Source organism: Passer domesticus, chromosome 2 (genome assembly GCF_036417665.1).
Source record: "Passer domesticus isolate bPasDom1 chromosome 2, bPasDom1.hap1, whole genome shotgun sequence".
NCBI classification, from domain to species: domain Eukaryota; kingdom Metazoa; phylum Chordata; class Aves; order Passeriformes; family Passeridae; genus Passer; species Passer domesticus.
The window spans coordinates 81,672,200-81,700,191 of NC_087475.1; the positions used below are offsets into that span (position 1 = coordinate 81,672,200).

The window sequence follows — 27,992 nt, forward strand, 5'->3', positions numbered from 1 at the left end:
CACCTCCAAGGATGGAGACTACACCACTTCCTTGGGCATATTCCAATATCTAATCTCCCTTTCTGTAAAGAAACTTTTTTTAATGTCCTGACTGAACAGCTTGAGGTTATGTCCTCTTGTTCTGTTCTTGGTAGGATGGCAGAAGAGGCTGATCCACACCTGGCTGCAGCCTCCTTTCAGGCAGTTGTAGAGAGTGATGAGGTCACCCCTGAGCCTCCTTTTCTCCAGGCTGAACCCCCAGCTCCCTCAGCTGCTCCTCACAGGACATGCACTCCAGAACCTTCACCGACCTCATTGCCCTGCTCTGGATACTGGAATGTCCTTCCTGAATTGAGTGGCCCAGAACTGGACACAGGATTCAAGGTTTGATCTTCAAGGTTTGAGTACAGGGAGATGGTCGCTTCCCTCTCCTGCTGGCCACACTGTTAATGATACAGACCAGGATGCCACTGGCCTTTTTGGCCACCTGGACACACAGTTATTTTGATTTACTACAAAGGGCAATAAGAACGCAGAGCAATGGCTTCCACGCCTGGTTTGCCATGGATTTGTCACACTGTGCCATGCCATGCCATCCTCCACAACCCACACACCAGAGCTGGCAACACCAACAGGGGAAAGCTGAGGGGGAAGAATTGTAAAAGACAATGTTTTAAAAGATACATTTTAAGAAACATTTTACTCCAGTACCTAACGCACTCTGACAGGCTATAAAGACTTTTCAGAGAGATATGTGCCCCTGTGAAGGTGGGTTGATTACCATGTATCTCTATGCCCTGTGTTCCCTTCCATTTTAGGGAGGCACAGCCCCAAAGAGAGTGGGTGTACCCAGCTGCCAGTTTGAAGACAAATCTGAACCTTTGTCTACTTTTGACTTTGCTGGTATCTTTTTTTTCCACCTCTTAAAATTATCACTGTATGATTTTGGAAAAACCTCTCCATTCAGTTCAGTCATCATATTTGATAAGAGTGTACCTTTAAGGTGGTGAACAAAGTGAAACTTTGTCTGCAGAGGTGATCTGACCAGCTCTGCATGGATTTTCATCCTTAGAACCCTTTCTTGGATGCCTGCTAGGGAGACAGCTGATGTTTAACACAAGAAGTTTGAAGTTGTGTTTTGCCCATGTCCACATGAAGTACAGGCAGTCTGTACTCAGCAGCAGCACAAGGACTGTGCATTCTACAGGACTGCTCCTATTGAGACATGCAACTTGCTGATGCAGACAAAACCTGAACCTAGGATGAATTCCAGACATTGGACTTTGTCTTGCCTCATCTGCAGAACTTACCCTGCCAGGAAATCTTGAACAAGAACACTAGAGAGCTACTGTGGAAAGCAGGAGTGTTGTCTTTGAAAAGCAATACACCAATAATACAACTTTGAAATTTTCTAAGATACAAAAAAACCCTGCAAATCACCATCCAGAAGAAAAAAAAAAAAGCCTATATTTGTGATATTGGCCCTGTCTCCTGCTTTATATTATCATATGGAGTCTGACCCTGCTGTGTAGAAGCCCTGCTTATGATACTCTGAGCAGGGTACTCCGTCACGCTGTCAAGTCAAACTGAGATGACAAGTTGCCATTATTGACAGTTGCATAAACCATTCTAGAATTCCCAGCTTTCGCCTATAATGTATAGGGAACATAAATTTGGAAATGCACATGGTGGAAGGTTTTACTTCTGCCCTGCAGTTTACTTTCCTTTCCCATCCCGTACCTGCACATTGCACCTGTTTTTATTACTCCTCCACTGTTCACTGGTGAATGATGAAACCAAGGCAGTGTTAAGTAGGCTGAAGAATGAACATGTCTTCTGGTATGCTTAGAAAGATTAATTTGGCCAAGGCACCTTTGGGCATAAGGCATCTTTGGGAGAGCCCCTGCATCAGTAAATTGGTTTTTGAAGCACTTGGAAATTAGGTTAATGAAGCACCATGGGACTAGGCACTGAACAAAAACATACCTTAACTCTTGATTAATATTCCAGAGGGATTTAATCAATCCCAGTGGTTTATGGCCACACTTTTTCAAGTGAAACAAGATGGAAAGAAGCAGTGAGGAAATTGACATGAGAATATTGTTGAAAGTTTGGTGTTGTTTAGTACTCTAAAATTAACTGACCTGCCCACACCACTCAGAAGTTCTGAATTACTGCTTTGACATGTTTTATATATAGTTTTTTCAGTGTGCCTGCAGCTTGGGGCAGCATATTATGGACTTTGAATATACAATAGCAGCAGCCAAAGGTCATAGAAAAAAAACTATTCAAGAGTAAATGGCAATTGTGATAAATGTTATGCTTGTTCTATACAGGATCATATAGATTACTTTGTAGGCAAAGTCATTTCACTAAATCAAAATTAGGAAAAGGTAATGTTTCTCCCGTTTCTGTGAAAAATCTTCTACTAATGAAAGTACTGGAAATAATTTTTCTTATCTCTGAGATTCAAGGAATGTATGAAAATTTTTGTGTTTCAATATATCTGCTTGAAGAAACAAACTGGGCTTGGTGATGCAAATTTTAGGCAATGTTTTGGTTAGGATTATCCACTTCTTTATCATGACACAGTTTTCTTTAGGACCAGTTGCAACCAATCTTTACTTGAAGCTGTTAAGGAACCTACTTGAATGTAGTTGTTGAACCTACTTGTGTTGTTCAAGCACAGATACAGTAAGTTCAACTCCTGCATTACTTTCCTTTTATAGACCTACTGAATAAGTGTATTCTTTGCTAGCCCTTCAGCATGTGAAAATGTTGTCACAGTAATTTACTGCACATAACACTTGGAAATATTTGTGGGGAGGGTTCTTCATATACCTACTAAATGTATGATCTGAGTTTACTCAGATTTGGGACTTAGGAAAAGGTGGGAACAAGTCTCAGCGACAGGTTTTGCAGTAGCCTTTCATTACTCTGAGTCACAAAGCTATTTTGACAGATGATTGAGTTAGGAGATAGAAATTCTTTTGTGTAGGGCAGAAAACAAAGAAAGTGGAAGTGGCTATGTCATTTACAACCCACTGGAGGAAGAACAGCTTTAGTGTGGAGGTAACACTACCATGGTGTCTGAGGGCAGCCTTTATAACTTGCCAAATAAAGGTGTGTTTTCTTGTAGCTGCAAGTCTTTGTTACAGTTTTAACTGTGAGAGAGTGGATGAAAAGAAGATGCTTAAATGCATGGAGTTCTGCTGTGGGATTATGTCAGGGCTCAAGAGGAGGTCAGCAAAGAGACATCATGGGGGTCACCTGCTACTGACTGCTCTATAAAGCTGAGAAAATGGGTCAAGCCTTTTTTAAACAGCTAGAAGAAGTTTCATGATAACAGGGCCTTCAGCATGGGAGCACTCAAACAGGGTGCCAAAAAATGTGGCATAAAAAACCTTGGAATTTCTCCAAACACCTGAACAAAGCCTTGTGCCACCTGACCTAACTTGGATCATAGCTCTATTTTGAGCAGGAATTCATCTGAATTGACTTTCTGGGGTCCCTTCTAATGTTTTCCTATGACTTTATAATGCTAATAGAGAATTGCTTGTAACTGCTTTGTAAACGTTAAAGTCTGTGTTTGTCTGTTTCTCTGTTAAAAATTTGAGGAACAGATAGTAAAACAATTGCCTCTTTCCCAGGGGTTCCATAGCATTAAATCATTTCCTTAAAAAAAAAAAAAAGAAAAAAACCCCCAAATTAATGAGTTTCAAGTCTCTATTAGGCTATAGAAACAATCACTAATTAAATTTTAAGTGGTTTCGATAGAAGTTATTTTTATGTACTTCATGAGTGAAATAAATTTCATATATTGTTGTAAAATGTCAATAGAAGAGCATGAAATGAAACCCAGAAGACTTTTCACCTAGAAACCTTTTCTTACACTTTATTTTAGCTTCATATTTTCAAACAATTCAAAATATCAGTTTTACGCTTTTTATTCACATGGGGCATGCAAATAATAAGTAGGTTTATAACTCATGTTTTCCTTTCCCATACTATATACTCATTGTATTTGCATTAGAAAGTACATAGATAAAACTTTGAAGGTGCCTAGAAACCATGCTGCTTTTGATTTTCACAAGTCGCTACAGTGCTTCTGACACATCCCTTTCTGCAAGGTGCCACATATGGCTATGTACTAGAAAGAAAATGTGAGTTTGAGTAATATTTTTCTCTCTGCAGGTCTCTGTATAAAGAAGTCAGAATGCTGCTTCTGTGTCTACTTAAAGCACTAAGTAATCCTAGAATCATAGGTTCACAAAATAGTTTGGACTGGAGGAGACCTTTGAAGTCCACCTCATCCAACCCCACTGCCATGGGCAGTGACATCTTCAACTAGACTAGGTTGCTCAGAGCACTTTCCAACTTGGCTTTAATCTATCCAGGCATGAGACATCCACAACCTTTCTAAGCAACCTATTCCAGTCTTTAATCACCCTCATTACAAAGAAATTCTTCCTAATATCTGATCAGAATCTATCCCTGTTTAATTTAAGATAATTTCCTTTTGTCCTGTCAGAACAGACCCTACTAAAAAAAGTCTGTCCTTTTTTCTCTTACCTCCTCAATTTGAATTCTTGGTAGTCAAGTTTATTACCTGATATGTTGGGTTTGTACCTTGACCCTATGCTATGAGCTTGAGATCCATGGAATATTTGCTGTGATAAGATTCCTTCTGCTGTGGCTCTGGTGACTGTCAAAAAAAGCAGCAAGGCAGGGCTGCTTTTCTACTGTCATGGCTCACTAATTTTGTCTTCCTCTCCTCTTCTGGGTTCCTTTCATATCCTCTTTCTTCGTCTCCCAGCTCTTAAAGGTCTCCAAGAGAATCAGTTTTTACAACCTAAAGGAAAGGGTAATGAATTTACCCATGGTAACTACCTGTCCAGGTGCCCTCTTTTGTTGACTCCCTTCTGTCTTGAATGGTGATACTTGTTACTGTGTCTGAAATAATTGTGCTCTCATCTTGTCGGACTTCCTAATGAAATGCTGGAACACCATTTTCTACAGAGTAATATCCATGTATTTGCAGGAGTTTGGTTTTTCAAATAATGCAACATTTTGGGGTAGTACACTGTGAAATGAGGAAGATGAAGGTATTGTGAGCTAGCATATAGGCCCATAAGGATGGGCACACATGGAAAGAGGGGAGGAAATTCACAATTGTAACCAGTTGTAACAGGAACCCCAGTGCTGCAAGATGCAGGGATATAAAGTTAAGGGAAGGTGCCCTGCTGATTTAAAAGCTTTTCATATTGTATGAAGAGCTTTTGCTGTTACTACTGCTCTTGGCTTCACAACTCAGTTCGGTTCCAATTGTTGTACTCACTGGACTGCTTTTAAATTAATTCTTCTCACTATGGCACAGAAGAATATTTATTGCTATCAATTTCACTTTACTGCTGGATTTTGGTGTTGATTTGGTATGTGGACAAGTCAGACATGCTTCATATGTGACAAAACATGAAACAGGGAGTATCTGTGCCTTTTCTGGCAGCAGAATGTTAGCTCAAGGTGCCCTGTATTAATGGCGCCACAAGAACAGAAATGGCCTCTTGTTACTGCAGAGTTGACTCCACCATGGCTGAATTGCCTTGAATCATTTTACAGCTTCAGAACAAGTTTTTACAGAAATATACAGAAATTCTTCTGTGTCTGTGTTCACCTTTTGCCTTCCCAGGACACTGATCTTTCCCATATTGGAAGCATGGCAAGTACATTTTCTTGTTGTTCTTGTGCTGAAGACTGGGGTGCCAATGTAGAAAAACAAGGAGGATGAAGCAGAATAATGTATGTATGGAAATTCTCTCAGATGTTAGAGCATAGCTAATATCAAAATATATGCCTCTCTGAGAAATCAATAAACTGGAGTTTAGTCATGTTGAAGCTGCCTTAAGATGAGCATCCTGACCATTTTTGCTTTACTCAAAGCTGCACTGGAATGCTCTGAAGCCTACAAATGCTCCAGCTTTTTCATGCTACAGGAGCAAAAGAAAAGAGGGGGAGTTTTTCTGTTTTTTCTGTTTCTGCTTATTTGCACTTAAATTGTAGTGCCTGTTAAATAATCCTTCTTACTGACAGTGAGCCACAGTTAGCCAACTTGTATTCGTGGAATTTTACAGAATAGTTTTGCTGCTGTGGTTATCAGTGTTGTATGCATTTTGGCTATTTGTCTGCTTCTAGCTGCTTATTCTTTAAGATTTTCTATTGCAGCTGGAAGAGATTAAGTATATGTAGACAGAAGCAGGAAACCATTTCAATTCTGTTGGTGAACAAGACATTGTGACTTCAACTTTTAAAAACAAGTTAAAAATAGGCACTGCTGTTATGGACATTTGTGTTTGTTGTGTGATTTGTGTGATTACATCGTAATGCAAAATATGAAGTTTATTTTTTTAACAGTTTCCTGTTGTGAATTTTATTTTCTCAGAAATGAGAGGCTAATAATTCTCAGTGGGATTTTTTTTTTGGCCAGATGTAAGAAATAAGTACTTGCTCAAGAAGTTTACAGGGTCTATTTCAATTTTTGTCCTATTTGGGATAATTCTGTGGTTTAAGGTTGCATGCTCCTTTATTTCTTTTTATTCCTTTTATTATACAGAGAAATTAGAATACTTGGCCTTAGCACCATTTTTCCTGGATTGTTTGAAAAACTTCATGCATAATACTTTTTTTAATCCTTACAGAGTCTGAAGCGCAGAGTCTTTCTGACTTATCTGAGGTCATTGTAGTAGACACAAAGTTCTCTGATTTCTCAGCACTGTGTCCTGGTGATAAGACTACAATATTCCAAATCCAGACTGTAGTATTCCTAATGTCTAAATTCTTCTTTCAGCTAACTAATGATTTATATGATTAGCTAGCTAATTAGATAATTAACTAATTAACTAATTAGATAATTAGCTAATAACTGATTAGCTAACTAATTCTTTATATGGGCAACTATTGCTATTGGAAAGGTAAATTTTTATGAAAAATATGTTTATTCACTGTGTGCGTGTAGAAAAATAAAATGCTACCAGAGAAAATTCTACTTACTTTATCATAATTTGCACTGTCAGTGAAAATTGGGATGGATTTTCCTTCCCTCCATTTGTCTGCATATTTCAAGCAATGTCTTTCCTTGAGGAATATTCCAGTGGCCCGGAAACTGTCCTCCAAACAGACACCTAAATACTTGAATGATTTTTAGTACTGTGTACAAATCTGTAGTGTTGGCCTGAACCATAGCAGTTTTACTTGCTAGTCTTTTTAAAAAGAAACTGTGCTAGCATGAAATTGGAATGATACACAAGTAAATCAGACTCCTGAACTTTTGGTGATCGCCATGTGAGGGACAAAGTGAAGTCCACTCAACGTCCTGATAAAAAAAGCAATTGGGAGAGCAATAAAAGGATATGCAGTTATAGAAAAAAATGTGAGCAAAGGACAGAGTTCAGATTAAAGACAGAAGCTGAAGAAAGGCAAGGCAAGAAATAAACAACTCTTTAAAAATCCTCTTGTGAAAGTCCTGCAGTGTAAAGGGGAAAATGCCTTCTCCTGCCCTGACCTCTAAAGAGAAGTCATCAGTTCTCTGAAACTCTATGTGAAAAGGAAGTGCTAACATCTGTTTTTCCATGTTCAGTCAGTGAATTTGATGCTGTTTGAAGAAAGAAATTCACTTCAAGAATTCAGTCACGTTGGCTGTCCTACACAGCAGTGTAAGAAAAACCCTCTTCTGCTGAGCCTTTTTATGTTGAAAATGCATCTAGTGGAGCTTGAAACAAGCATTAAACTAAATTGACTGAAATGAGATTCTGGCAGCTTTCAGGGTGAATGAAATTGGTTCTATAGGGTCCACTCCATCCCTCACTCACTACAAGATTACTTACTTCAGTTGTAAATACTTTTTCTTCTTGTCTTGTTAAGAGATAACTTAATAATTCCTAAACCTTTGTGGTTCAGTTAAAATTAGATCTGCCTCTGTACCTGCAAGTATGAGGTAAATGAAAACAATGACTCTGAGGAGACCTGCCATGTCTATCTTTTTATTTCTTTCTGTGTGAATTGCAGGCATTGGAGATCAGGTCCCATTCATGTCTTAGTCTGTTTTTGTTGCTGAATATCATTATCATGAAATAAGATCTCTTCACAAATGTGGGAAATGCAAACCAAACACATTTCCTGCACCTCCATAGTGGAAGACTGAAGTGAAAAGATGTATGACAGTAGGTATGTATGGCGATCAGTTTAGTATGTCTCATCAGAAGCTGATGATGATCAGTAAAATTGATGCAGACTTTAGGGGTTTTTGCTAAAAGACTACTAAAAATATACAAGTTGATGAGAACTTACTGGATATTTCTGGATGCTGAGAAGGAGCTGTGAAGATTTGCTACATTTAGCATCCCATTCTATAAATGTGATCATTGGAATAAAATTACATTAGTTTTCCTATGTGGAACATATATGAGATTTCACATGCCGTATTATTAATTTGTGTTATAGGGGCACACCTGCATCCTCAGGTGGGACTGGTGCTGTGAATATGTAAGGATGCCTGTGAAATATGGTACTGTAACCATATATATTTGACTGAAGGCTTTACATGAGTATTTTATCAAAATGTGTAAGCATTTCTCTCTCACGTGAAGAGTTTAAATACAGTCAGACTTACAATATTTCATTGATTCCTTGGAGAAATTGTGTTCTACGTTCTGAACCCAAGGGTGAATCCTTCAGACAGTCCTACAGAAGGGGGTTAAAAAGAAATATTTCCAATAGTGACTTATTCTTCTGTTGGAACAAGCCAAAGTTATTGAAAAGACAGCATAGAAATAGGGAAGCTGGGAAGAATGAATGCTATTTTGAAAATGTAAATAGAACAGCCCTAAACTGAAAGGGTTTTGATGGAGAAGTGAAAGCAAGCAATCTATCCTACATAAGTTTTATAGAATTGCATCCTGAGTTTTATAGAATTGCATCCTATATTAAACCTCAGACATTAGACTTCCTCACAATGTGCATATCTTCCCCTCTTCTGGTGCTCTTGGCCTCCTCAGTATGAGCCTCCTGGACATCACAACAAATCAACACTTTCTGTTATTGTCTGGCAATACTGTTTAGATTCTATAGGATCTAGGGATGTGCCTGCAGAGCTGGTGTTCTGCTAGATAAAGGATGAGGACCATATGAGAATCTCTTGCTCTTCTATATGCAACTACTTTTTAGAGCTTTTTTTAGCAAGTCTTTTTAGAGCTAGACTTCAAAGCATAAGTTACATGAGGGACAGGGAGAGAGAACACAATAACTGATGATTTCTGGAAGCAAAATGTAAAATAGGAGAATTAAACTCCTGACAACTTGCATATGTAAATAATGACTCTTGGAATATCTCATACTAACCCCTAAATGTTACTAACCCCTAAATAAAATAAATTGATAATACACACATATTCTTTAAAAATGCAGTTTTAAAAAGCATGATCTAGAGATGAAAGTATTTTCCTTATGTAATTTTCACATTTACCCACCAGATGGCAGCCACAGACTGCCCACTGATTGTCTCACACTCGTCTCCTATTCCTATAACATCAGTGACCCGAGACCACAATCTGACAAGAGCTGCTTTGCTTTCAAGGAAGTCAGCAAAAATAAATACAACTCCAAATAGAGCAGTTGGGTTCTTCTGATTTCCAGTTATGCTTGCTTTATATAAGTGCAACTACAGCATTTACCATTTGGGAAAGTGAGAAATCTGGCCTTATATGTGTGCAAAGGTGTGCCAATGTAATGCATTTAAATCAATGGAATAAATTCATTCTTTGAGGGTTGCATTCTCATTACAGCTCTTTTTTTGGTCTGGTCAGGTCAGGTCAGGTCCTCAACTTGTGGAGAGAGACAATGATACGCATTCAATGTATTTCCACTGGTCTAAGCTCATGAAAACAATAGCCCCAGTTTGACAGCATCTGTTGACTGCACTGACTGCACTGACACTTGATAAATCTCATGCATTCAATATGAGAGGCTGTGGTCAGACTTTTTGATACTCATACAGTCTTTCCTGCTTTTTTATGCCTTCTTTCATTCCCTGTCATGCCTACTGTGTGGGTAGTGCACTGGAGCTTGCTTGGAGTATTCCTCCTGTGAGGAACCTGCTAGGATCTCATCTCCTTGTTTCAGCCCAGTCTTCCACTCCTTTATACCACTGTTAAAAAAATACCTTAGTTCTCCCACTCTCACATCATCAGGAGAAAAAAGTTGAAGTGCGACTTAGGTGCTTTGAAAGAAGATGCCTAATTTTTTCAGACATGATTGCCAGCATTTTGCAGAGATATAACTCTGCTGGACTGGACCCTGTGCAAACTTGTCGTGAGATAGGGACTTTGTTAGAGGGTTTGCTGGCTAAATAATGTGGAAGAGTTATCGCCAGAATGAGCAGGGACATGTTCAAGCTCACAGAGTTGATCTAGACACACCAAGAGAGATCCCAGGTATTCTGAGTCCCTAGCACTATAGCACTCACTCTATAAGCCGTATCACTTAAGCCTATTGTTTTCTGTAGCTCTTAGAACTGGTTTTAATTTTATGTAGTGGCTACTTAATTTAGAAATCACTGTCCAAGGAGGACACAGGAATAACAACAGGAAAACCTGATTTTTCCTGAGAGCCGACAGATGTGTGCTTTGCATTTGGCTTTATTTTGCCTGTGTGCAGAGAGGTTTTCTGAGCTGGTAGGGCTTGGGGGACATAGAAAACCCCAGAATTTTAATAGTCTTCCTGCTCCACTGGATAAGCTGCTCCACTGGATAATTTAAGTGAGCAGCCAGGGAGGGATCATACACAACAGAGATGAGCACTAAACAAAATGAGGCCTGGTGACTAAATAGAATTTGTGTCTTTCCAGAGAAAATCTCCCTGTATTAATATAGTTTCTCTGGATTCAAGGAAGGGCAGCAAATGGCTCTCTATCTAATTGGACTTTGCCCAGCCTTGACATTGTTTTTGTAAGAGGATTTTTGTATTTTTATTCATCTTTGAGTGCCTTTTATCCTTAAAAAAAAAAATAAAAAAAAGTCAGCTTTCAAACAAAGGTTAAATCCTAAAGGAAAATTTGCATAGCTGAGTGGACAACCAGAAATAATGTTAGAACTTCCCCAAAACTGCCTTTACTCTAGAATAGTGCAGGGTAGGGGGTATATGTCTTTTATCTCTGGAAAAGGAAAAATAAAACTTTTTGCATGGTTGGGATGTGATAAAACTGGGGAATCTTGCATTTGTGTAGGCTGAGGAAGTAAGAAGCCAAGTAAAATAATTTTTGTTTCTTCAGTCCCCAAGTTATGTGGATGAATAAAGGGAAGGTTTCCTCCCTTCTGCAGAATTATTTTTCACAGAAAAACCTAATCAATGTCCAGCATGACATCCTGGTCCCCAGCAAGCTCCTGTCTCGGGAGGCTCTAGTGCAACTCCAGGCTGATGGAAATCAAAGCATGTAAAAGCTCAAATGGAAAAGTGTATTAGCGTATTGAGATCAAAATGTGTCATAGTAGGCCAGTGTGCTTTTTAACAGGATCCTGTTGGACTGTAAATCTGTGGGTAAAGTGCAATGCCACAGGCTCTTCTCTTGCTCTGTTGACCTGATAGAGAGGAGCAGCACAGTGGTGGGATGCAGCTCAGGCCAGCCAGATGCAGCCAACACATTCAGTCAGTGAGCAGGAAGGAAACTGTGATGCCACACCTTGATGTACCTGAGATGGAGCACAAAATGAGGGCCACTGGCATGGGTCCCTTGTGCCCTCTCTCTGTCACAGTGACTGAAAGAGAAGACAAAAGGCTGAGGCAGGGTGTGTCTTGGTTCTGTGAGCAGCTATTCCAGTTTTCTTATGCTTGGTTTTGATCTGAGAACTGGTCTTCAAAAGGAACATTGCTATGAAGTTGATCTCTAACTAGCTGTTTGTCTCAGTTCTGCCTTAAACAGCAGCCTACACATTAGAAAGGCTGAACGGATGAGAAATCACAGGCCCCCTTCTTTTCTTCCCACACGTTTCATTTGCTGGTAGCTTTTCTGAAAGGCTTTGTCATTGACTGCTTCCTGACCTACTTTATTTCACACGTGTAGACCAGGAAGGTTTTCAGTGGCTACTGATCATCCTCTTCTGGAAAGTAAAGCTGGCAATACTATTTTTATTTTCATCTTAGGAAAAAAGAATGTTACTCGTGCCCTAAGGCAGGGTCATTATTTGCCTTCAGTTTAGGTAATGTGAAAGAACATGCCTATTAGAGCTTTTACTTTGGATATTACCTGCCAGTTCTTCACTAAAACAAAAGACGACACATCCATCTTCAGGATGTTTTGAGACCAGGAGGGACACCCCAACCTGTTGGTGCCTTTTTTTTCCTAGTCATGGAGGTCAAGTAATGGGTCTTGCATAGCTAAGCTACTGTTCATTTCTCTCAGAGCTTTTGAGACTTCCTTTAAAAAAAAAAAAAAAAGAAACCAACAAACAAACACAAAAGCAATTTCACTCAGCTGAAAGTATCAAACTGATACTTGATGCTGTGAAGCAATATAATGATTCTTAATTAAAAAATTGATTTTATTTGACTTATTATTGGACTAGAGTAGTGGCAAAATCTGCCACCCTAGAATACATATTGTATAATTTATAGATCTCTAATGGCTGCTATATTACAGATTTCTTCACTTTCAGTACACAGATACACAGAAAAAAACAAAACACATTATATTCCTGTTACTTAAGAGCAACGCAGACTGTAGAGCACTGCAGAAACTTTAAATTGCTTGCCAGTAAGTCCTCCTGATGTAAAACGAAAGTTATGCTATTTTTAAAAATGCATTTGAAATTATGGAATACTGTGGAATACTGTAGAATACTTATAAAAATCCTTGAAGTTGCCAACTGCTTTGGCTGGAGGTGGAAGATTTCTCTTTTTTTGTTAGATAAAGTAGCCTTGCAAACTTCTTTATATGTATTTTACTGGGATGTTGGGATACTTCCTCCATTTGTAAATGGAGTCATCAGTAAAAATGATGCTACGGTGCTTTGTCAGCCAGTCATTTTCAACAGGAAAAATGTTTGTGAAGCTCAGTTTGACTGTTGGCCCTTGTCTTTACCCTACTGCTTCAGGAACTGGTTGTGCAGGAGACTCAGCTCTTGGACCTTTTTGACATGTTCATGGTGCATGGCAACAGAAGAGCTGAATAGAATTTCTAACAGATGTTATGCATGAGGAAATTCTGTCTCGCATATTTGGGGTTTTTTTTAGAATAGAAACATCTAAAAATTTTATTATTATTACAGAATTTATCTGTTTATATTGCAGCGAGCAATGTTGGCGCTGCTCCTGTGATGACATGAAAACACCTGTGTCTTTACAGCCACATCCACTGTATCTATTACAATATATGCCCTTGTGTCTTTGCCTGTTTCCCATATGCCACACTGGAATGCATGTTGGGGATGAATGTTACTTGACAACTGCAACAGAAATCTATGTTAAGACTTAAAATTGCCCAGTTATTGAAATATTTTAATTTGAGGGAAATCAAATCACCTTACCTTGCTGTTGTTCATTTGATTTTGCAGACAGGCATTGGAGTCTACTTTTGGAAAATCATTCTTTCTGAGGTGTGTGAAGGTTCACATCTGAGAGCCTGAGATCTCAGGCTCTGACTTGTTATGTCAACTGGAAAATTATTCCTTCTGTTATTTTTAGGATTTTTCTATAAAATTAGATAGAACACACTCAATTTTATTCAGATTTCAATTTCATTCACATAAACATATAAAGCAGTCCTTAAATGAAAAATATTGCAGTGAAACAGGTCTTGTTTTTCCCTCATTTGTACTCCTACTATTATGTAGAAGACAGTAAATCAAAGAGAGAAAGTGATCAAACTAGAAAAAAAACAGACTGCTTGGAACAAAGGGAGTAGGCAGAAAATGAGATGGGCATAGCTAAAAGAATTGAAAGCTGTTGAATGGTCTAAATTAACATGAGGTTAGGTAGCCAGATTCACTGCCTTGAATTTCTCCCCAAAATAATTTGGAAGGTATTTTTGTTAAAAGATTGCAGTATTTTCTTTGTGTGGTATCTCAAAGCATTGCAGTGCTGCAGACCAATGGTCTCTGTGCCATTCTGTATGTCCCTGTTGAGTACCTGTCATGGACCTAAATACTCATGATGCTCAGAAGCTCTAAACAGACCAATGGTCTGAAGGGTGTGACTGAAGTTAAAGATCAGTGCTTTAGGGATGTCATGCTGTTGTGTATACCTGTCTTCTCACTTACAAATGGTAGGGTTTTCAAATATTCCCTAGGGTATTATGACCCAGACATTTCTCTGTGTATGAAATAAAAGGGAATTAAGTGGAAGGCAAGGAGTTCTCAAACCAGAATATCATCTGCTATGCTGTGGCATTGCATCTTTTCCTTCTAGTGCACCTTGGGCCACCATATCCCATCTCCGTCCATGCCTCTCCCTACCCTATACACTATTTAGTCTCCTTCTCGCCATCATTCAGCAACACACATCAGTGTGACTTAGTTGTCTCTGCAGATTGCTGACAGCTACTCAGACAGCACTTTATTTTATAAATGACATCTCTTTCTATTTTAGGTCAGTAGATCTGCCTAGGGTGTGACAGTTGCTTTTGATTGCTCTGTGTTCCTGTAAAAGTCACTGCCATAAAACTGTATCAAGAGATGAGAAATTACTTCCTTCCTGGCTAAAATTGGTGTCATAAAATTCATGAAAGCTTTGAAAATCTTATTTATTTTTTAAATTATTCAGGAAAAATCTCAACAATATTTGGGTTTTAATTTTCTGTATATTCACGTGCCTTCCTTGTCTTGATAGTGTGAACTCCTTTGCAAGTCAACAAAACTCCCTGTTTTCTCTCCATGCAGGAATATCCACTGAGCCATTAGGGCTGCAGTACTATTGGTGAATTTAATCTTTCTTTGCACACTGCTTTGTTAATGTGTAGTAGTAGCATAGTATCATTGCATTGATTTTTTTTTAAATTTTATTTTTGGGATTTTTGCTAGCATTCTGGTCTGTATTCCCTTATGCTTAAAAGACAGCTGTTAAATGTTAAGCCTGTCCTTAAACCTGCTGCTCAGTATATCTTCCAGAGAAAATTTCTGTGGACTTTCAGACATGTATTCTGATGTCATGCTTTCAGAATATTTTTCATTATGATTTCTAGAGTAGTGATATTTGGACAAAACTCCTTCAAACTGCATTATTTTCAAGAAAGGGTGTGAAGACAGATGATGATTGCTTTCTAAATCATATACCATTTATTTGAGATGAGTCAGCTGCATGGTTAGATGTCTGCCTTCTCTCATTGTGTTTGAATACTGTTTATAGATTTGAGTCCTGCTTTTATTAAAGTCATTGACAAATCTCAAACTGTATTGAAAGTAAAGCTACTTCTCTTTGTTTAGGAGTTATTTTAAGGTAGCTGCAAAATCCCTTAGATGACATGAAGAAATTTTACGATGATGTGGTTTGATGTCACATTATTTATTCAGGTTTTAAATTTTGTTATGTATATGACATGCATACATTTTCTTGGGCGATTTTTAAATAATAGTGGCTTATTTCATTTAGAATTAAACTTCCCACAGCATTTTATGTAACCTGCAAATTACGATTCTGTGTTAGGATGAGGGCCAAAAGGTGAAACCACTAAGGAAGAATTAAGCAATTTGTTTGTAACAGCAATACTGCTTCAAATGTAGAATTGCGTAATAGGAGTGAAATCACTGCTCTTGAAAGAGAAACTGGAAATTTTTTGTGGGATTAGAACTCTACATTAGGAAATTCACATTTTCCTGTAAATCATGGTCTGAGTTATCCTTCCCATTGTTAGGGTTCACTAGGATGCTTTTTTCTAAGCTAGATATGAGTTTGGTCAGATTTGAAAGCTTTTTTGAAAAGCAGGACTAATAGCTTTTGTTCTCCAGGATTAATGTGTGTGTCTCATGAGCAGTTAAAGTTTGGAGACTCTGTCACAAAGCCTCCATTATGATTAAAGCTGTCACTAAATGAAAGCCAGGTCAATCTCAAAAAGATTTTCAAATATATTATTTTGGGCTGCCAACATCTCTTCTCACAGGACATTTGTATTTGTCATTATAGTAGCTGTCTGAAATTAATAGCAGCAGTGATACCAGTTCTTTGTGAACTTCGCAAAATGTGGTATATCCCTCTCTTTAGAAAGGGTAGCAGAAGCAGAAAGAAATTGCTATTGTCCTGACTTAGTTTTTTAATTAACATGTTTTCTTCTCTGGGCAGTCAGGCACACTAACTGGTAAGAAATTAGGGACAGTAAAGTGCCAGTGTTGCCCTTCATAATGAGAAAAATGTTTTTTTGCCAAAAGAAGGGTGAAAAATGTCCATGAGATTCCCTAAGATGGCCAGACTTTGGATTTACCTGTTGTCTATATTTCTGCTTTCTTCTGTTATTTTTCTTTCTTTTTATGTCTCTCTTGAAGTAATTTCACTATTCAGCAAAATTTCCATGAAAATTAAATAGAAATGAAGTGTTGCCTCAGTGTTTTAAGCTTAGGTAATTTCTACCAGTGTCTTCACTCTGTAAATTTTCATTCTGAGTGGTCTAATTAAATGTATTATTTTTTGGTTACAACTTTTTTAAACCTGCCTTGGTATTGGATGGTTGGATTGCATTTCTCTAACCCTGATCCAGTGCCATAATCTGTCCTAGTGCATCTCTAGGACTCAGCTATGCACATTGACTCAGCTGTGCCGGGGGACTATAAATGATGATTATTTTGCTCATGAGAGACCAAGCAACTGAAATCTGTTTTCACTCACAGTTTGAAATGGGCGCAGTCCTTTCTGCAGCAATGTCTGTCGCTGAAGGGCATGTTCAGAACTTCACTGCCAGCTTATTTGAAGTAAACTGTATAATTTGAATCAGGAATCCTGAGGCCTGGCTGTCCCTTGCTGGGTTTAAAATGAGTGTAAAGGAAGGACTTGTCTCTGTTGTCCTTTTGATGGATGGCATCAAACAGGGTGGATAGAAAAACAGTGCCAGTATGAAGTGACAAGCTTATAGAAGTGCAGAGAGCAGAACTGGTGATGAACTTAGATAAACCCAAGAAAGATACTCTTATTAGACTTGAGTGTCAGAGTGATGCACTGTGTGGTCTTTCTGTTGCTGGAATGCCAAGGATGATGTCTTGGTCTCTGTTCTTGGCTGAGAGACAAGCCACCATTGACATTGCCCTTTTTTCCTCTCAATGTGGCAATAGTAGCAGATATCATACCCTTAGTGCATATTTATCTGGATGAATCCACCTCTGCAATGACAAACTGGTGGTGGGGCCAACAGTGTCAGGGAGGATTGAGGTGCTTTTGGAGCCTGGTGCAGAAATCTTACATGCACACAAAGTCACCAGACTTGCTGCACATTCACTGTCCCCTCAGAAGGATTTTCACTACTGCAGTTAGGGCTATTTCATACTGGACCACATTCACATGGTTGGTCTAGGACTGACATGATCCATAACTGAAAACAGCACTGACAAATTTCCTAAATCTTGTACCCCAAAGCCTTCAGGCTGACTCAACCAGCTGCACAGTCACTGAAGCTTGAATCTTCTCATCCCAGATATCTGCTGCAAAATGGCAAACTTGTAAAAAAAACATGAAATAGATGTTTTTCTCTTTACATTTCTCTTAGAATCTCTTAGAAACCTTTCATACTCTTCCAACCTTCCTTGGAGGAGGATCCTAGTTTTCCCTTCAGTGTACCCATAAAATGAGCATGCCACTGTCATCAGGCTGTCATTTCCTCCTCTAAGGTTTGTGTGGTGTTTTTACAGGGTTTTAGGCATCTTGTGAATGCGTAACTTAAGTGCTTGTTGGTTTAGCTGACAGTGCTTCCACTCCATGTGTGTGCATGTGTATTTCCTTGTCTGGTCTTCAAAATAATACTTGGATCTGTCAGCATATCCTTCTGTATTTTTGCAGAAAGCTAATTAACCCCTCTGCAGCCCTTTAAAAGCAGCCAGAAATTATGTGCCAAAGCTCACTGAGGTGCAACTGATTTATTTCTGTATCTTAAAATAGCATTTTTAAACTCCTGTAGTTAATAGCTTCCTTAGAAAGAAACCTTCCTCTAATCAAAACAGCTGAAGCTTTGCAAAGACATGTGACTTTTATTTCCTCTCTGGAGCCCTAAAATTGTACTTTTTTCCCCCCTTGACATACCACCTTAAAGTTAAATAAGTTCTTGGCTATTCCAGGACTGGAAAATGAAGAAGGTTTGTATTCTAAAGCTGCTACTTATAGCTCTAAACATAGTATTCATGTCCTTACCCTTTAACAATAATTTCAGTACTTTTTAAGCAACTAAAATAAAAATATCCTTATTCTTTGATATTTTATCTTTTTTTCCTGAAAGTCTAAAATCACAGCTTGTTAACTGAAGCCATCCAAGGGGAGCCATGCTAGGAGAGGAAGAAACAGAAGACACAGAATAATTGCTGAAACCGCCTCATAGCTTGGCTTGGTTACCGTTTCAAAATTTGCTCAGGTGCTTCATTCACTTGGATATTTTACAAAGAGGGCAACTTTAGTACTTTTTTTAAATTTGTCTTTTGGCAAACTAAGTAAGCTGGTAATTTATGCAGTGGCCTCTCTGAACTATGTCTTTGTTCAGAGGTCTTCAGACATCATAAATACATATCTGAAAATGAATGAATATCTATGTTATCTCCACTGCATCTAAAACTTTTTGCATCAAGGAAATACATCAAATACATTACAACAGGCCAATTGTACTACATAGATTATTTCATGTTAATGTCTCCTTAGTTGCTTCAGCTGTCTATCCACTAGCTAACGAGCAAAACTCTGTGGTATCATTTTAATATCTTCAGAGTATGGTGCAGAAATGCTCCAAAATCTTCATATTGAAGGTACAGAAAACATTAGTCTGCTGCATTATCTAATCCACTGGATATATTCCTAGCTTCTTATTCATGGCAGAACACAGCCATCTAATGTGGTTAATTTTTACACGAGGCAGACTAATCAGGCAAATCAAAATAAAGAAGGAAATGGCAAATATGCACCTGCAAAATAAGGATGTTAGGTCAATGTCAATTAAAGAATGATTTTTTTAGAAGCGGACTGTAGCAGGCACAAGGCCTGCACGGCCTCCTTGGCCATCAGAAGCCTGAGAGCTAGGAAATGCCAAAGTCAGCATGACTAAGGCTTTAGAAGCCCCTCTCTTCCAACTTTCGGACCCTGCTATCTCCCTGTAAATCCATAGGTCACTTTCCCCTGACCCTTACCATTGGACAGTTTTCAAAACCCCTGTAGGGTATAAAAACCCCTAATTCTGCCCAGTTCGAGAGAGAAGAGCTGTCACTGGACCCTTTGTGGAGACCCGAATAAAAGAACCCTGCGGAACCCATACAGCGCTTCTCCCTCTCTCTCTGCATCTGCTGCGGCGGCACCTGGCAAGCTGAAAGAGCTGAAATCACTAAAGAGCTGACTGCAAATCACTATAGCTTGCCCAGGTTGCCTGAGCCCCCGCCGCTGAGCTATCCTGGCAGGCCAGCATTCCCCACTGGGCTTCTGCCCTGAGGGTAATAGCCTGGCCATAGCGGACAAGCAATAATTTTAAAAATTATAATAAGTTTTTTTTCTTACTTTTGACATCTGTTACATTAGTATATAATTATTTCATTAACAATTCTTGTCATCTTACATATGGAAAACAATGTTGGCTTTTTCTCTTTGCATATTGTTTGAATTAGAAAGCAATATATGAAAGAAAGGTGGACAGGAAGAAGAAAATGCTTTAAAAATGCTTTTCTTTCAAGAGTTAAGAAAAAGAACACATAATTTCTGCAAGAGTTTCTTTTTTGAAATAATGATTTTCCGATTTTTATTTTTTTTTTACAAAATAATTTTTGCTCACTTGAAAATGAAAACATTCCTAAAGCAAGCACCAATATTAGACAAGTATTTTGGAAAAAAGAAGAATGCACTCTTGTTTAAGTAGTGGAAGAAAGAAAAACCAACTCTAAAATACTCTTAAGTAATCTTTGATTTACTCCTGGCAGCAATTCCCAAAAGTTACAACTTGATTGTTTTCCTGAGCCCAATTCAGAGCATACTGAAGTTTATGAGGAGCCACAGCAGCAAAGTGATAGTGGTGGAGGCAGGTGCAATGGGATATAAAATCTGAACCTTAATTGAACATCTTTGAAGCATTTCAGGTGATAGTCATTACAACATAAACTGCAACACTGAATCTTGAATTAATTCTGAGACTGTTTCAATAACTTCAAAAACTTTGGTTTTCTGCACAGAATCTACACTCATGTAACTGAGTCTTAGGTTGCATATTACCAAAAAGACCTCCAAACCGTTAAGCAGCTCTGGCTCAGTGATTTCCTGAGCCAAAATTCTTTACAGCCCGTGAGTGTAGTCTAAAGAAGTACTTTAGTACTACAATGTGTTTGTCTTGTTATTACACTCTAGTGTTTATGGCTGCTGGAGATAAAATTCTGGACTGAAAGGATCTTTGAGTTGACCTAAAATAGTTGTTCTTAGCCTAATTAGTTCACTCCTGCATGAAAACCAGGAAAAGACTCCTCATACTCTAAGCATCATCTCCTCTATTTAGGCTTTTAAAGGCAGCCAACCTAACTTTATGTGGCTTCTGAGTGGAAAGAAAATTACTAGGTAGAGACATCATCTTCAGTTCTGCTTCATGATTGCAATGTCAGAAGAGAGGGAAATGTGCAAGGAAAAGGGAAAAAGAGTGTGCTTTTAGCAGAGAGCATATCCTGAAGTATCTTTTCAGTCCCTTGCGACAGTGACATACAGGAATATTCCAGCCACTAGGGAGAATATGGTAATGGCATTGTCACTGTGGATTGTTTTTGGGTCACAAATATCCACTGATCATAGCTCTTCTCTGTATGAGGAAGCAGGGAAGATAATGCTCTATGAAGCAGCCAAGGTTCATCACTTACTGAATAAGCAATAACATATTGATCATTCAGGAAATGTGTCTTGTAGAGCTGCTTGCTCTGGAAAATCAATCCTTGGCTAATCTATGCATTCTTTTAGTAGAAGAATATACAATAACTCTTAAATTACTTGCATATAATGTTATGTACTTGGAGCTGAGTATTGTGTGGGGTTTTTTATCATGTGGGACACTTAGATGTTTGTTCCAAGTTCGCTGTTTAGTGTTAAAAATTGTGCTAATGCCCTTTTCTTACATCTTCTAAGTTTCTCAAATATTCTGAAGAGTTGGCAAAAGCATGCAAGTTAAGTAGGTTGAAATTTCTCTGTACTTCCACCATACCATGAAGAGTAGAGAATTGTACATGTTAAGAAGAGAGGCTAACCGTAAGGAAAAATTTTGAAACGTATATAGACTGAAAGATTGTTAAAAGTTATGTAAGGTACTGCAGAAAACTTTCTCTTCTGAAATGGAACATTCTCGTGCCCTTCAGCAAAATTACAGTTTAACTTACATTAATGAAGAGTGAAAGAGCTGGTGGCTGTCTTGGTTTTGGCTGGGATAGGGTTGATTTTCTTCACAGTAGCTGGTATGAAGCTTGTGTTTAGGATTTGTGCTGGCAACAGCATTGATAACAAAGGGATGTTTTAGTCATTGCTGAGCAGCATTTTAAATAGTCTTTTCTGCTCCTCAGCCCACCCCACAGGAGGTTGGGTGTGCGCAAGGAGTCAGGAGGGGACACAGCTGGCAGAGTTGACCCCAAGTGACCCAATGGATGTTCCATACCAGAAGGTGTCATGCTCACAGATAAAGCTGTGGAGAGAATGAGGAATGGGGAGATGTTTGGAATGACGGTCTTTGTCTTCCCAAGTCACCGTTATGTGTGATGGAGCTCTGCTGTTCTGGAGATGGCTGAACACCTGGCTGCTCATGGGAAGTGGGGAATGAATTTTTGTTTTGCTTTGCTTGTGTGTGCTTTTACTTCATCTGTTAAACTGTCTTTATCTCAACCCATGAGCTTTCTCACTTAATCTCTCTGGATTTTCTCCTCTATCTCACTAGGGGCAAGTAAAGGAGTAGTGTGGGACTAAGTTGCTGACTGGGGTTAAACTATGACAGTGGCTGATTGTACTTTCCAATCATCATTCCAGGGCCTAGAGCAAATTGTTTTGTTAATTAGATAAATCATGAAGTGAACTAGAAAAATATTGTATTATTGCAGCCTTGCCCTTTTCCCTGAACTGATTCAAATGAATCTTGTCAGCTTGGGATTTTCATATCAGAAAAGTCCATAAACTGTTATTTAATTTTCTATCGGTATTCTCTCTCATTCTCTCTTTCAGTAGAGATATATTTGAATCTTGTGCTGCAAAAAATCTGGCAAGAAAGATAAGAAATAAAACAGGCATAATCAAAACTCTATGGCCTGACTCTAATAAAGAGTGCTAAAATCCACTTATCACACAATCCCTCCTAGATTTTGTATCTTTGTAGCAAAATAGAGTCATTAGCTGCAACTCCAAAGCTATCTTTTTCTACACAATCAATGGAAATGTCGAGAGAGAATAAATGGCATATACTGAAGAGGCTGAAATTGCATTTCAGAGCCATAGAAAAATCCATGACTTAAACATCAAACAATGAATCTTCAACTGAAATGCTTCTTTGCATTATCTGAAAATTTTAAAGTTGGAAGTACATCAAAAGTCATAGGCAGATATCTAAGTGCCTTCTGGAATAGATTGGGCTGCCTGAAAAAAATCTCAGAACCTGACTTACAGGGGGGATTTGATCATAGAAAATACGGTGCAACAGAACACAGATAAAGGACAGTATACATGAAACTATACAATAATATGTACATGAAATCATAAAGTAGGTGTACATGAAATGGATTTCATTACTGAAAGGTACCTATCCAACAAATGCTTAAAATCTCAGATGGAGGGTCTGACTTTAGTTGACAACACTCCTTTTCTTCATTGTTCTTATTACAGAAAGCTTTTATTTTCCAATGCTGGACAATGTTCTTAGTAGAGGTAACACAGCTCTACTGCTATAATTGCAAACAGTAATATTGTTACTCATGATAGGCATAGAAGGTGTTTATCTCCTTCTATGCCTATCACATGGCTTCCTCTTAAATATTTGAAAAGAACAATAAACATCTCACTAGTCCTGATTCCCTAAAGAAAAGAATTCCATTTTCTTCTTTCTTCTAGTAAGAAAACATTGGTTGTCTTTTACTGGTTCTGTTCTCTGAACCTTCTCCAGCTAATCCACATCCTTTCTAGATTGCCATGTAGAAAATTCAGTGACTATACATACCAGACATGTAAAGAGGTATCTTCCAAGAGATACAGAGGATAGATAGTCTTTATTCCAGGAATGGAATGTTCCCAGATTCATGCATATGAAAAACTGAAAATCAGGCATAGGTGAAGCTGAGCTTGCTCAGTCAAACCAACTGTCTTTGAACTTCATCAAAACCTGAAGCTCCAGATAAAGCTGACAGACACTCTCAGATGATACATCAATCACACTACGAATTCAATCTATTCAGAGTGAGGTTCTGCTGCACCACACCTTGTGAAGCTGAGATTTTCTGTGCTTTAGAAGGTGTGAGGTGTGAAGTAGCTGTAACTTCTTTTGAACAGGCTGTTAGCATCAATCAACCGGATTATTACACTTTTGGCTGCTTGATTGAAGTAGTCATTCTAACAGACAAATACCCTTGGTGGAATGACTGATAATATGCCAGTTTTATCGCTGAGCTCCTTGCAGTCATTGCTTCTCTCATATTTGATATTTTGCATGAAGTACAACACCCATTTTATTCAATGGCATAAGTTTCTGCTGAAAAGTGAAAGCTTCGTCTGATACCTCCTGGGAACACCTGGCATTTTGCTTGTAAGTTTATGGGGTAAAAAAGATTTCAGATTATAATTTTCTCCTTGATAAATACAATTCCATCTATAAACAATGCTTATTCAAAAAGGCAAAGGAATTAGAACTGTGCCTGTTAAATTTTCTACATTAGTGTTTTGCTGTATAAACAATGAAGTGTACAAGATTAAAAGACTAAGACACGTATTACTGCTTTTCATGTAAAATTACAATGTAAGACTGTTCACCACATACTTTGCCTAAAAGAGAAGAAGGTGTAGTGGTGTTAGCATAATCACTGTGAAGGATATTTGGTATGTGTGTGATACACACTGTGGTGGGAAAAGGACAAGTTGGAGCTGAGGCTGGAAGATAGAATCAGTCTAAATTTAGAAATATGGAGAATGAGTTAGAAGACTGCTGGAAAGATGCTTGCTGTAGGCCAAGAAACCATTTTCTTCTCTTGTATTCAATAGAGTTTGGATGCTTATGAACCACCAGCAGCATCAAACATATACTGTTTCCTGGCTTCTTCAAAATTTGATTCTACCTGATTTTAAAAAGGCAATTTAGCTTTTCTTTCTGGTCAGGATAGTATAACCTGAAAAATCAAGAAGAGATGCTGTGAGTTGGTACCCATCTATAATAATGCAGAACAAATAGTGGAAGATCTTCATACAATCCAAATATTCTTGTATTTTTATTACCATAAAGAGAAGCAAAAAAAAATTTGGCATATAATTGAATAATTTTGTTAGAACAATAAATGCAAAATGTCTGGGCAGGCTGAAACACAGTGTTACAAAAGTCTTTTCTGTAATAGTAAGAAAGCTTAGATAGATTGTCATTTGGCCAGATATCAGAACATCCCAACTTTCATAAAAATGCATAAGGACAGTTTATTTTCTTAGTTCATCATTGTAGCACAAATAAATTACAAGATGTGAAGGCATATATTAATGACCAAACAAAGCCATCCAAGCCTAATAAAGGTGAAGAAATTGTTCTCAGATTGGTCTAGAAACAGTCTGGAAATGATGCAAGTCATGGGAATGCAGTAGAAAGTGAACTAGCTCAAGCAGGGTCACCTAGACCTGGTTACCCAGGACCAAGACCAAAGAGTTTTTGAATGCCTCCAAGGAGACTCCATAACCTCAGTGGACAACCTATTTCAGTGCTGAGTCCCCCTCACAGTAAAAATGTGGTTCCTGATGTTCAGAGGGAACTCCTGTATTTTAGTTTTTATCCAGATCTCTTGGACCAGATGATCTCTAGATATCTTCCAACTTCACCCAGTCTGTGATTCTGTGGCACTAAGCACATCATTTGCTATGGTGCCAGACGTGAGAAGGATAGAAAGTAAAATCTGATCCATGTATAGCACTATGTCCAGGGAAGAACAGATTTTATCCAGGTCATACCATTATTGAACTATTCAAACATGAAGGAAATTGGCAATAATGTCAATAGTTCTGGTTAAAGAAAAAAGGACAGAAGCACCAGACTCTGTAGACAATTAGATGAAGTAATTTTAAACACTTCTTGACAGTAAAATAGATTATACCCTGAGAGATGTAGCAGGTTGTGGTGTCTGACAGTCACTGTTAAAACTGAACAGGAGGAAGTATAAGAAGTTGTCAAATTCATTGGACAGGAGACAATCAAATTGTTTTCACAGCAGACAATCTCGGTTCAGTTTGGAGCTGTACTCCTGTTGCAGCTGAGGTTTAGTAGGTGAACCCTGCAGTGGGCTGTTGGCCTCTTCCAGATCTACCAGCATTGGCAGGTCTGACTTAATCTCCTGTGCATTCACAATTTTATTGCAAGCCCTTCAGAAGACAGTGGAATTCCCTTTGACTCAACACAGCAGAGATCACTGAAGATGGTACTTCACTAGTAAAAGTGGAAAGGTTAATCCATGTGCCATGTTTCCCCAAGATATTTATCCTAGAAATGTCAAACTTTTTGGGAACAAAAAAGAAAAAAAAAAGTGAGCTGGAACTAGAATCCAAAAAAATACAATTGGGTCCAGAGCCAGGAGGAAGAAGGAAGATACTTTTGCTAACAAAGAGCTTTAAGGCTGCATGATGTACAGCTTTCCATAAGCTTACAATATTGGAATTCCACAACTCTTCTGTCAAGGAGATTTAGACATTTTTTCAGGTTGAGGGTTTTTTTGAGCAGTTTTATCATGTTTTCTATGGGCACATGGACTAGGTAGATCACTGCAGCAACTGACATGATGTTATGCAGCATTTTCAGGTTTGAGATCTATGCCCACTGTTTTTGTTCTGGGCTACCTGTGTTTTAAAAGCATTTTCTTGTTAGGCGGTGCAAGTGCTGTTAATCTGGGGGGCAAGTCTTGATGCAGGAATATAAATTACTTGCAGCATTGAAAGTCTAAATTCCTGTGAGAGGGAAGATTGAACCAGAGTGATGAATTCCTAGAGAGGATTTACTATTAGAAAGGAACTCTTCAGTCTTCAGTTGTACAGGAAGAGCCTTGTGAGTGAGGTCCCTGTAGCAAAGCCTTTACAATTTTGCAGAGCAATTTCCCAAATGATTGAAGAAACTGTAAAGTTGATGTTATAATGCATTAAATTTATTTATGTTTTTACCTGCCTCTTGCCTGTTTCCAACAATTGTTTTTCTGTTTACTTGCTTGTTTATGTTCTTTTTATGTTGTTCACCTCCATGCCTCATTTCTCCTCCTTTATATTCTGCTTTACATATTACGATTTCCCTGGAATCTAAGGAAAATATGATTAGCATTCACAGTCAGCCCTAGACCAGTCTGTTAGAAAGCATATTGGTGAAGAATAGCCGATGAATTCCCAGCACCAGATGTTCTGTCAGGCTGCTCACAGTTAAATGAGAACTGTGCAAAAGTATATTGCCCAGTCATCTTCATGATCTAACAACATCTGGTTCATTTGCAGGTGACCTCTGTCCCAGCAGCATTATATTAAATTCTGTGTACTGCATTGTAAAGGGAACTGATTTATTTTGTATCAGGCTGTGAGGAAAAATAGCTACTCTTGTCAGTAAATCAGTCTACTGCTAGCTGTTGAAGGAAAAGGACTATAAATAAATGAGTTTATTTGCTACTGTTGGAATTCCCAACTTTCAGATAATCCAGAAATTTCAATGGCTGTTTTCTGTCTAACTAAAGTATTTCCCCTGCACAAATGTTAAAAAAACAAACAAAGGCAAGCAAGCAAACAAAAAACCACCCTACCCCCAACAAAAAGAAAAAAAAAGCAACAAAACCTGTCAGAAATTAGATGCACGAGTTTGCTTTCATTAATTTATTACTTCTGGAAACACAGTTACAAGCTGTTAATCTCTTGGTTGTAAAATTTCATAGTGCAGGAATTCAGAAGGTTATGTTTTCGGAAGATCAGATAGCAGAATGCCAAGCTGGGACAAAATTTATCTGCAGTGCAGTACTTTGATTGAGTGATATGATACTGCCTTGTCTGACACAATAATGTTAAAGGCAAAACAGCATTGCTGTTAAATCCATGCTTCACTGGGATATGCACAGATGATTTCCACTGCTGGCAATCTGAGGCACCTTAAAATTCCAAATTTTGTGATGCAGAATAGAGTGTGGAGTGAAGATCTCCAGGCCAGTCCTGTTCTCAGCATGACTTCTCAAATATGAATTTTGTTCATCAGTTAATTTTGTCTTAACTCCCTAGGTCCCATAGCTGATGTCCTCTCTCATGTATCATTAAAGGAAGCTGTCTCTCCAATGCTCATGTGGCTGCCACCTCAGACCCAGGCAGTGCAATGTCATCTTGGTCTGCAAATCAGTGGGAGAGCAATGGGAGCTGCAAGGCCCTGGAATTGTCATGGGGGAGATGTCTGCCTCCACTGGGATGTGCATTCCTGCAAGTGTGGAAAAATAAAGCTCCTTTCAGGTCTGATAGAAGACGTTATAACCTCAACATCTGCTGAGAATGGAGACAACTAAAACATCCTGTTGCCTGCAGTCTAAAACCATATAACTTTACATTGTCCTTTCTTTGACAACAGCTGAAAAAAATGTAAAATTTGCATACAACATTGATTTTTTAATCAAGTA

General features: G+C 38.4%; 1 long non-coding RNA gene across 2 annotated transcripts; it reads left to right on the forward strand.

Annotated features, from left to right (window-relative positions):
• The first annotated feature begins 69 nt into the window (after positions 1 to 69).
• Positions 70 to 27,992, forward strand: LOC135294392 (uncharacterized). 2 transcript variants are annotated; one of them, XR_010356500.1, is made up of 2 exons: positions 70 to 363; positions 27,607 to 27,992. It is a non-coding gene; the product is annotated as an uncharacterized LOC135294392 (long non-coding RNA). The 2 variants fall into 2 exon arrangements; XR_010356499.1 differs by lacking the exon at positions 27,607 to 27,992 and adding an exon at positions 1,052 to 1,484.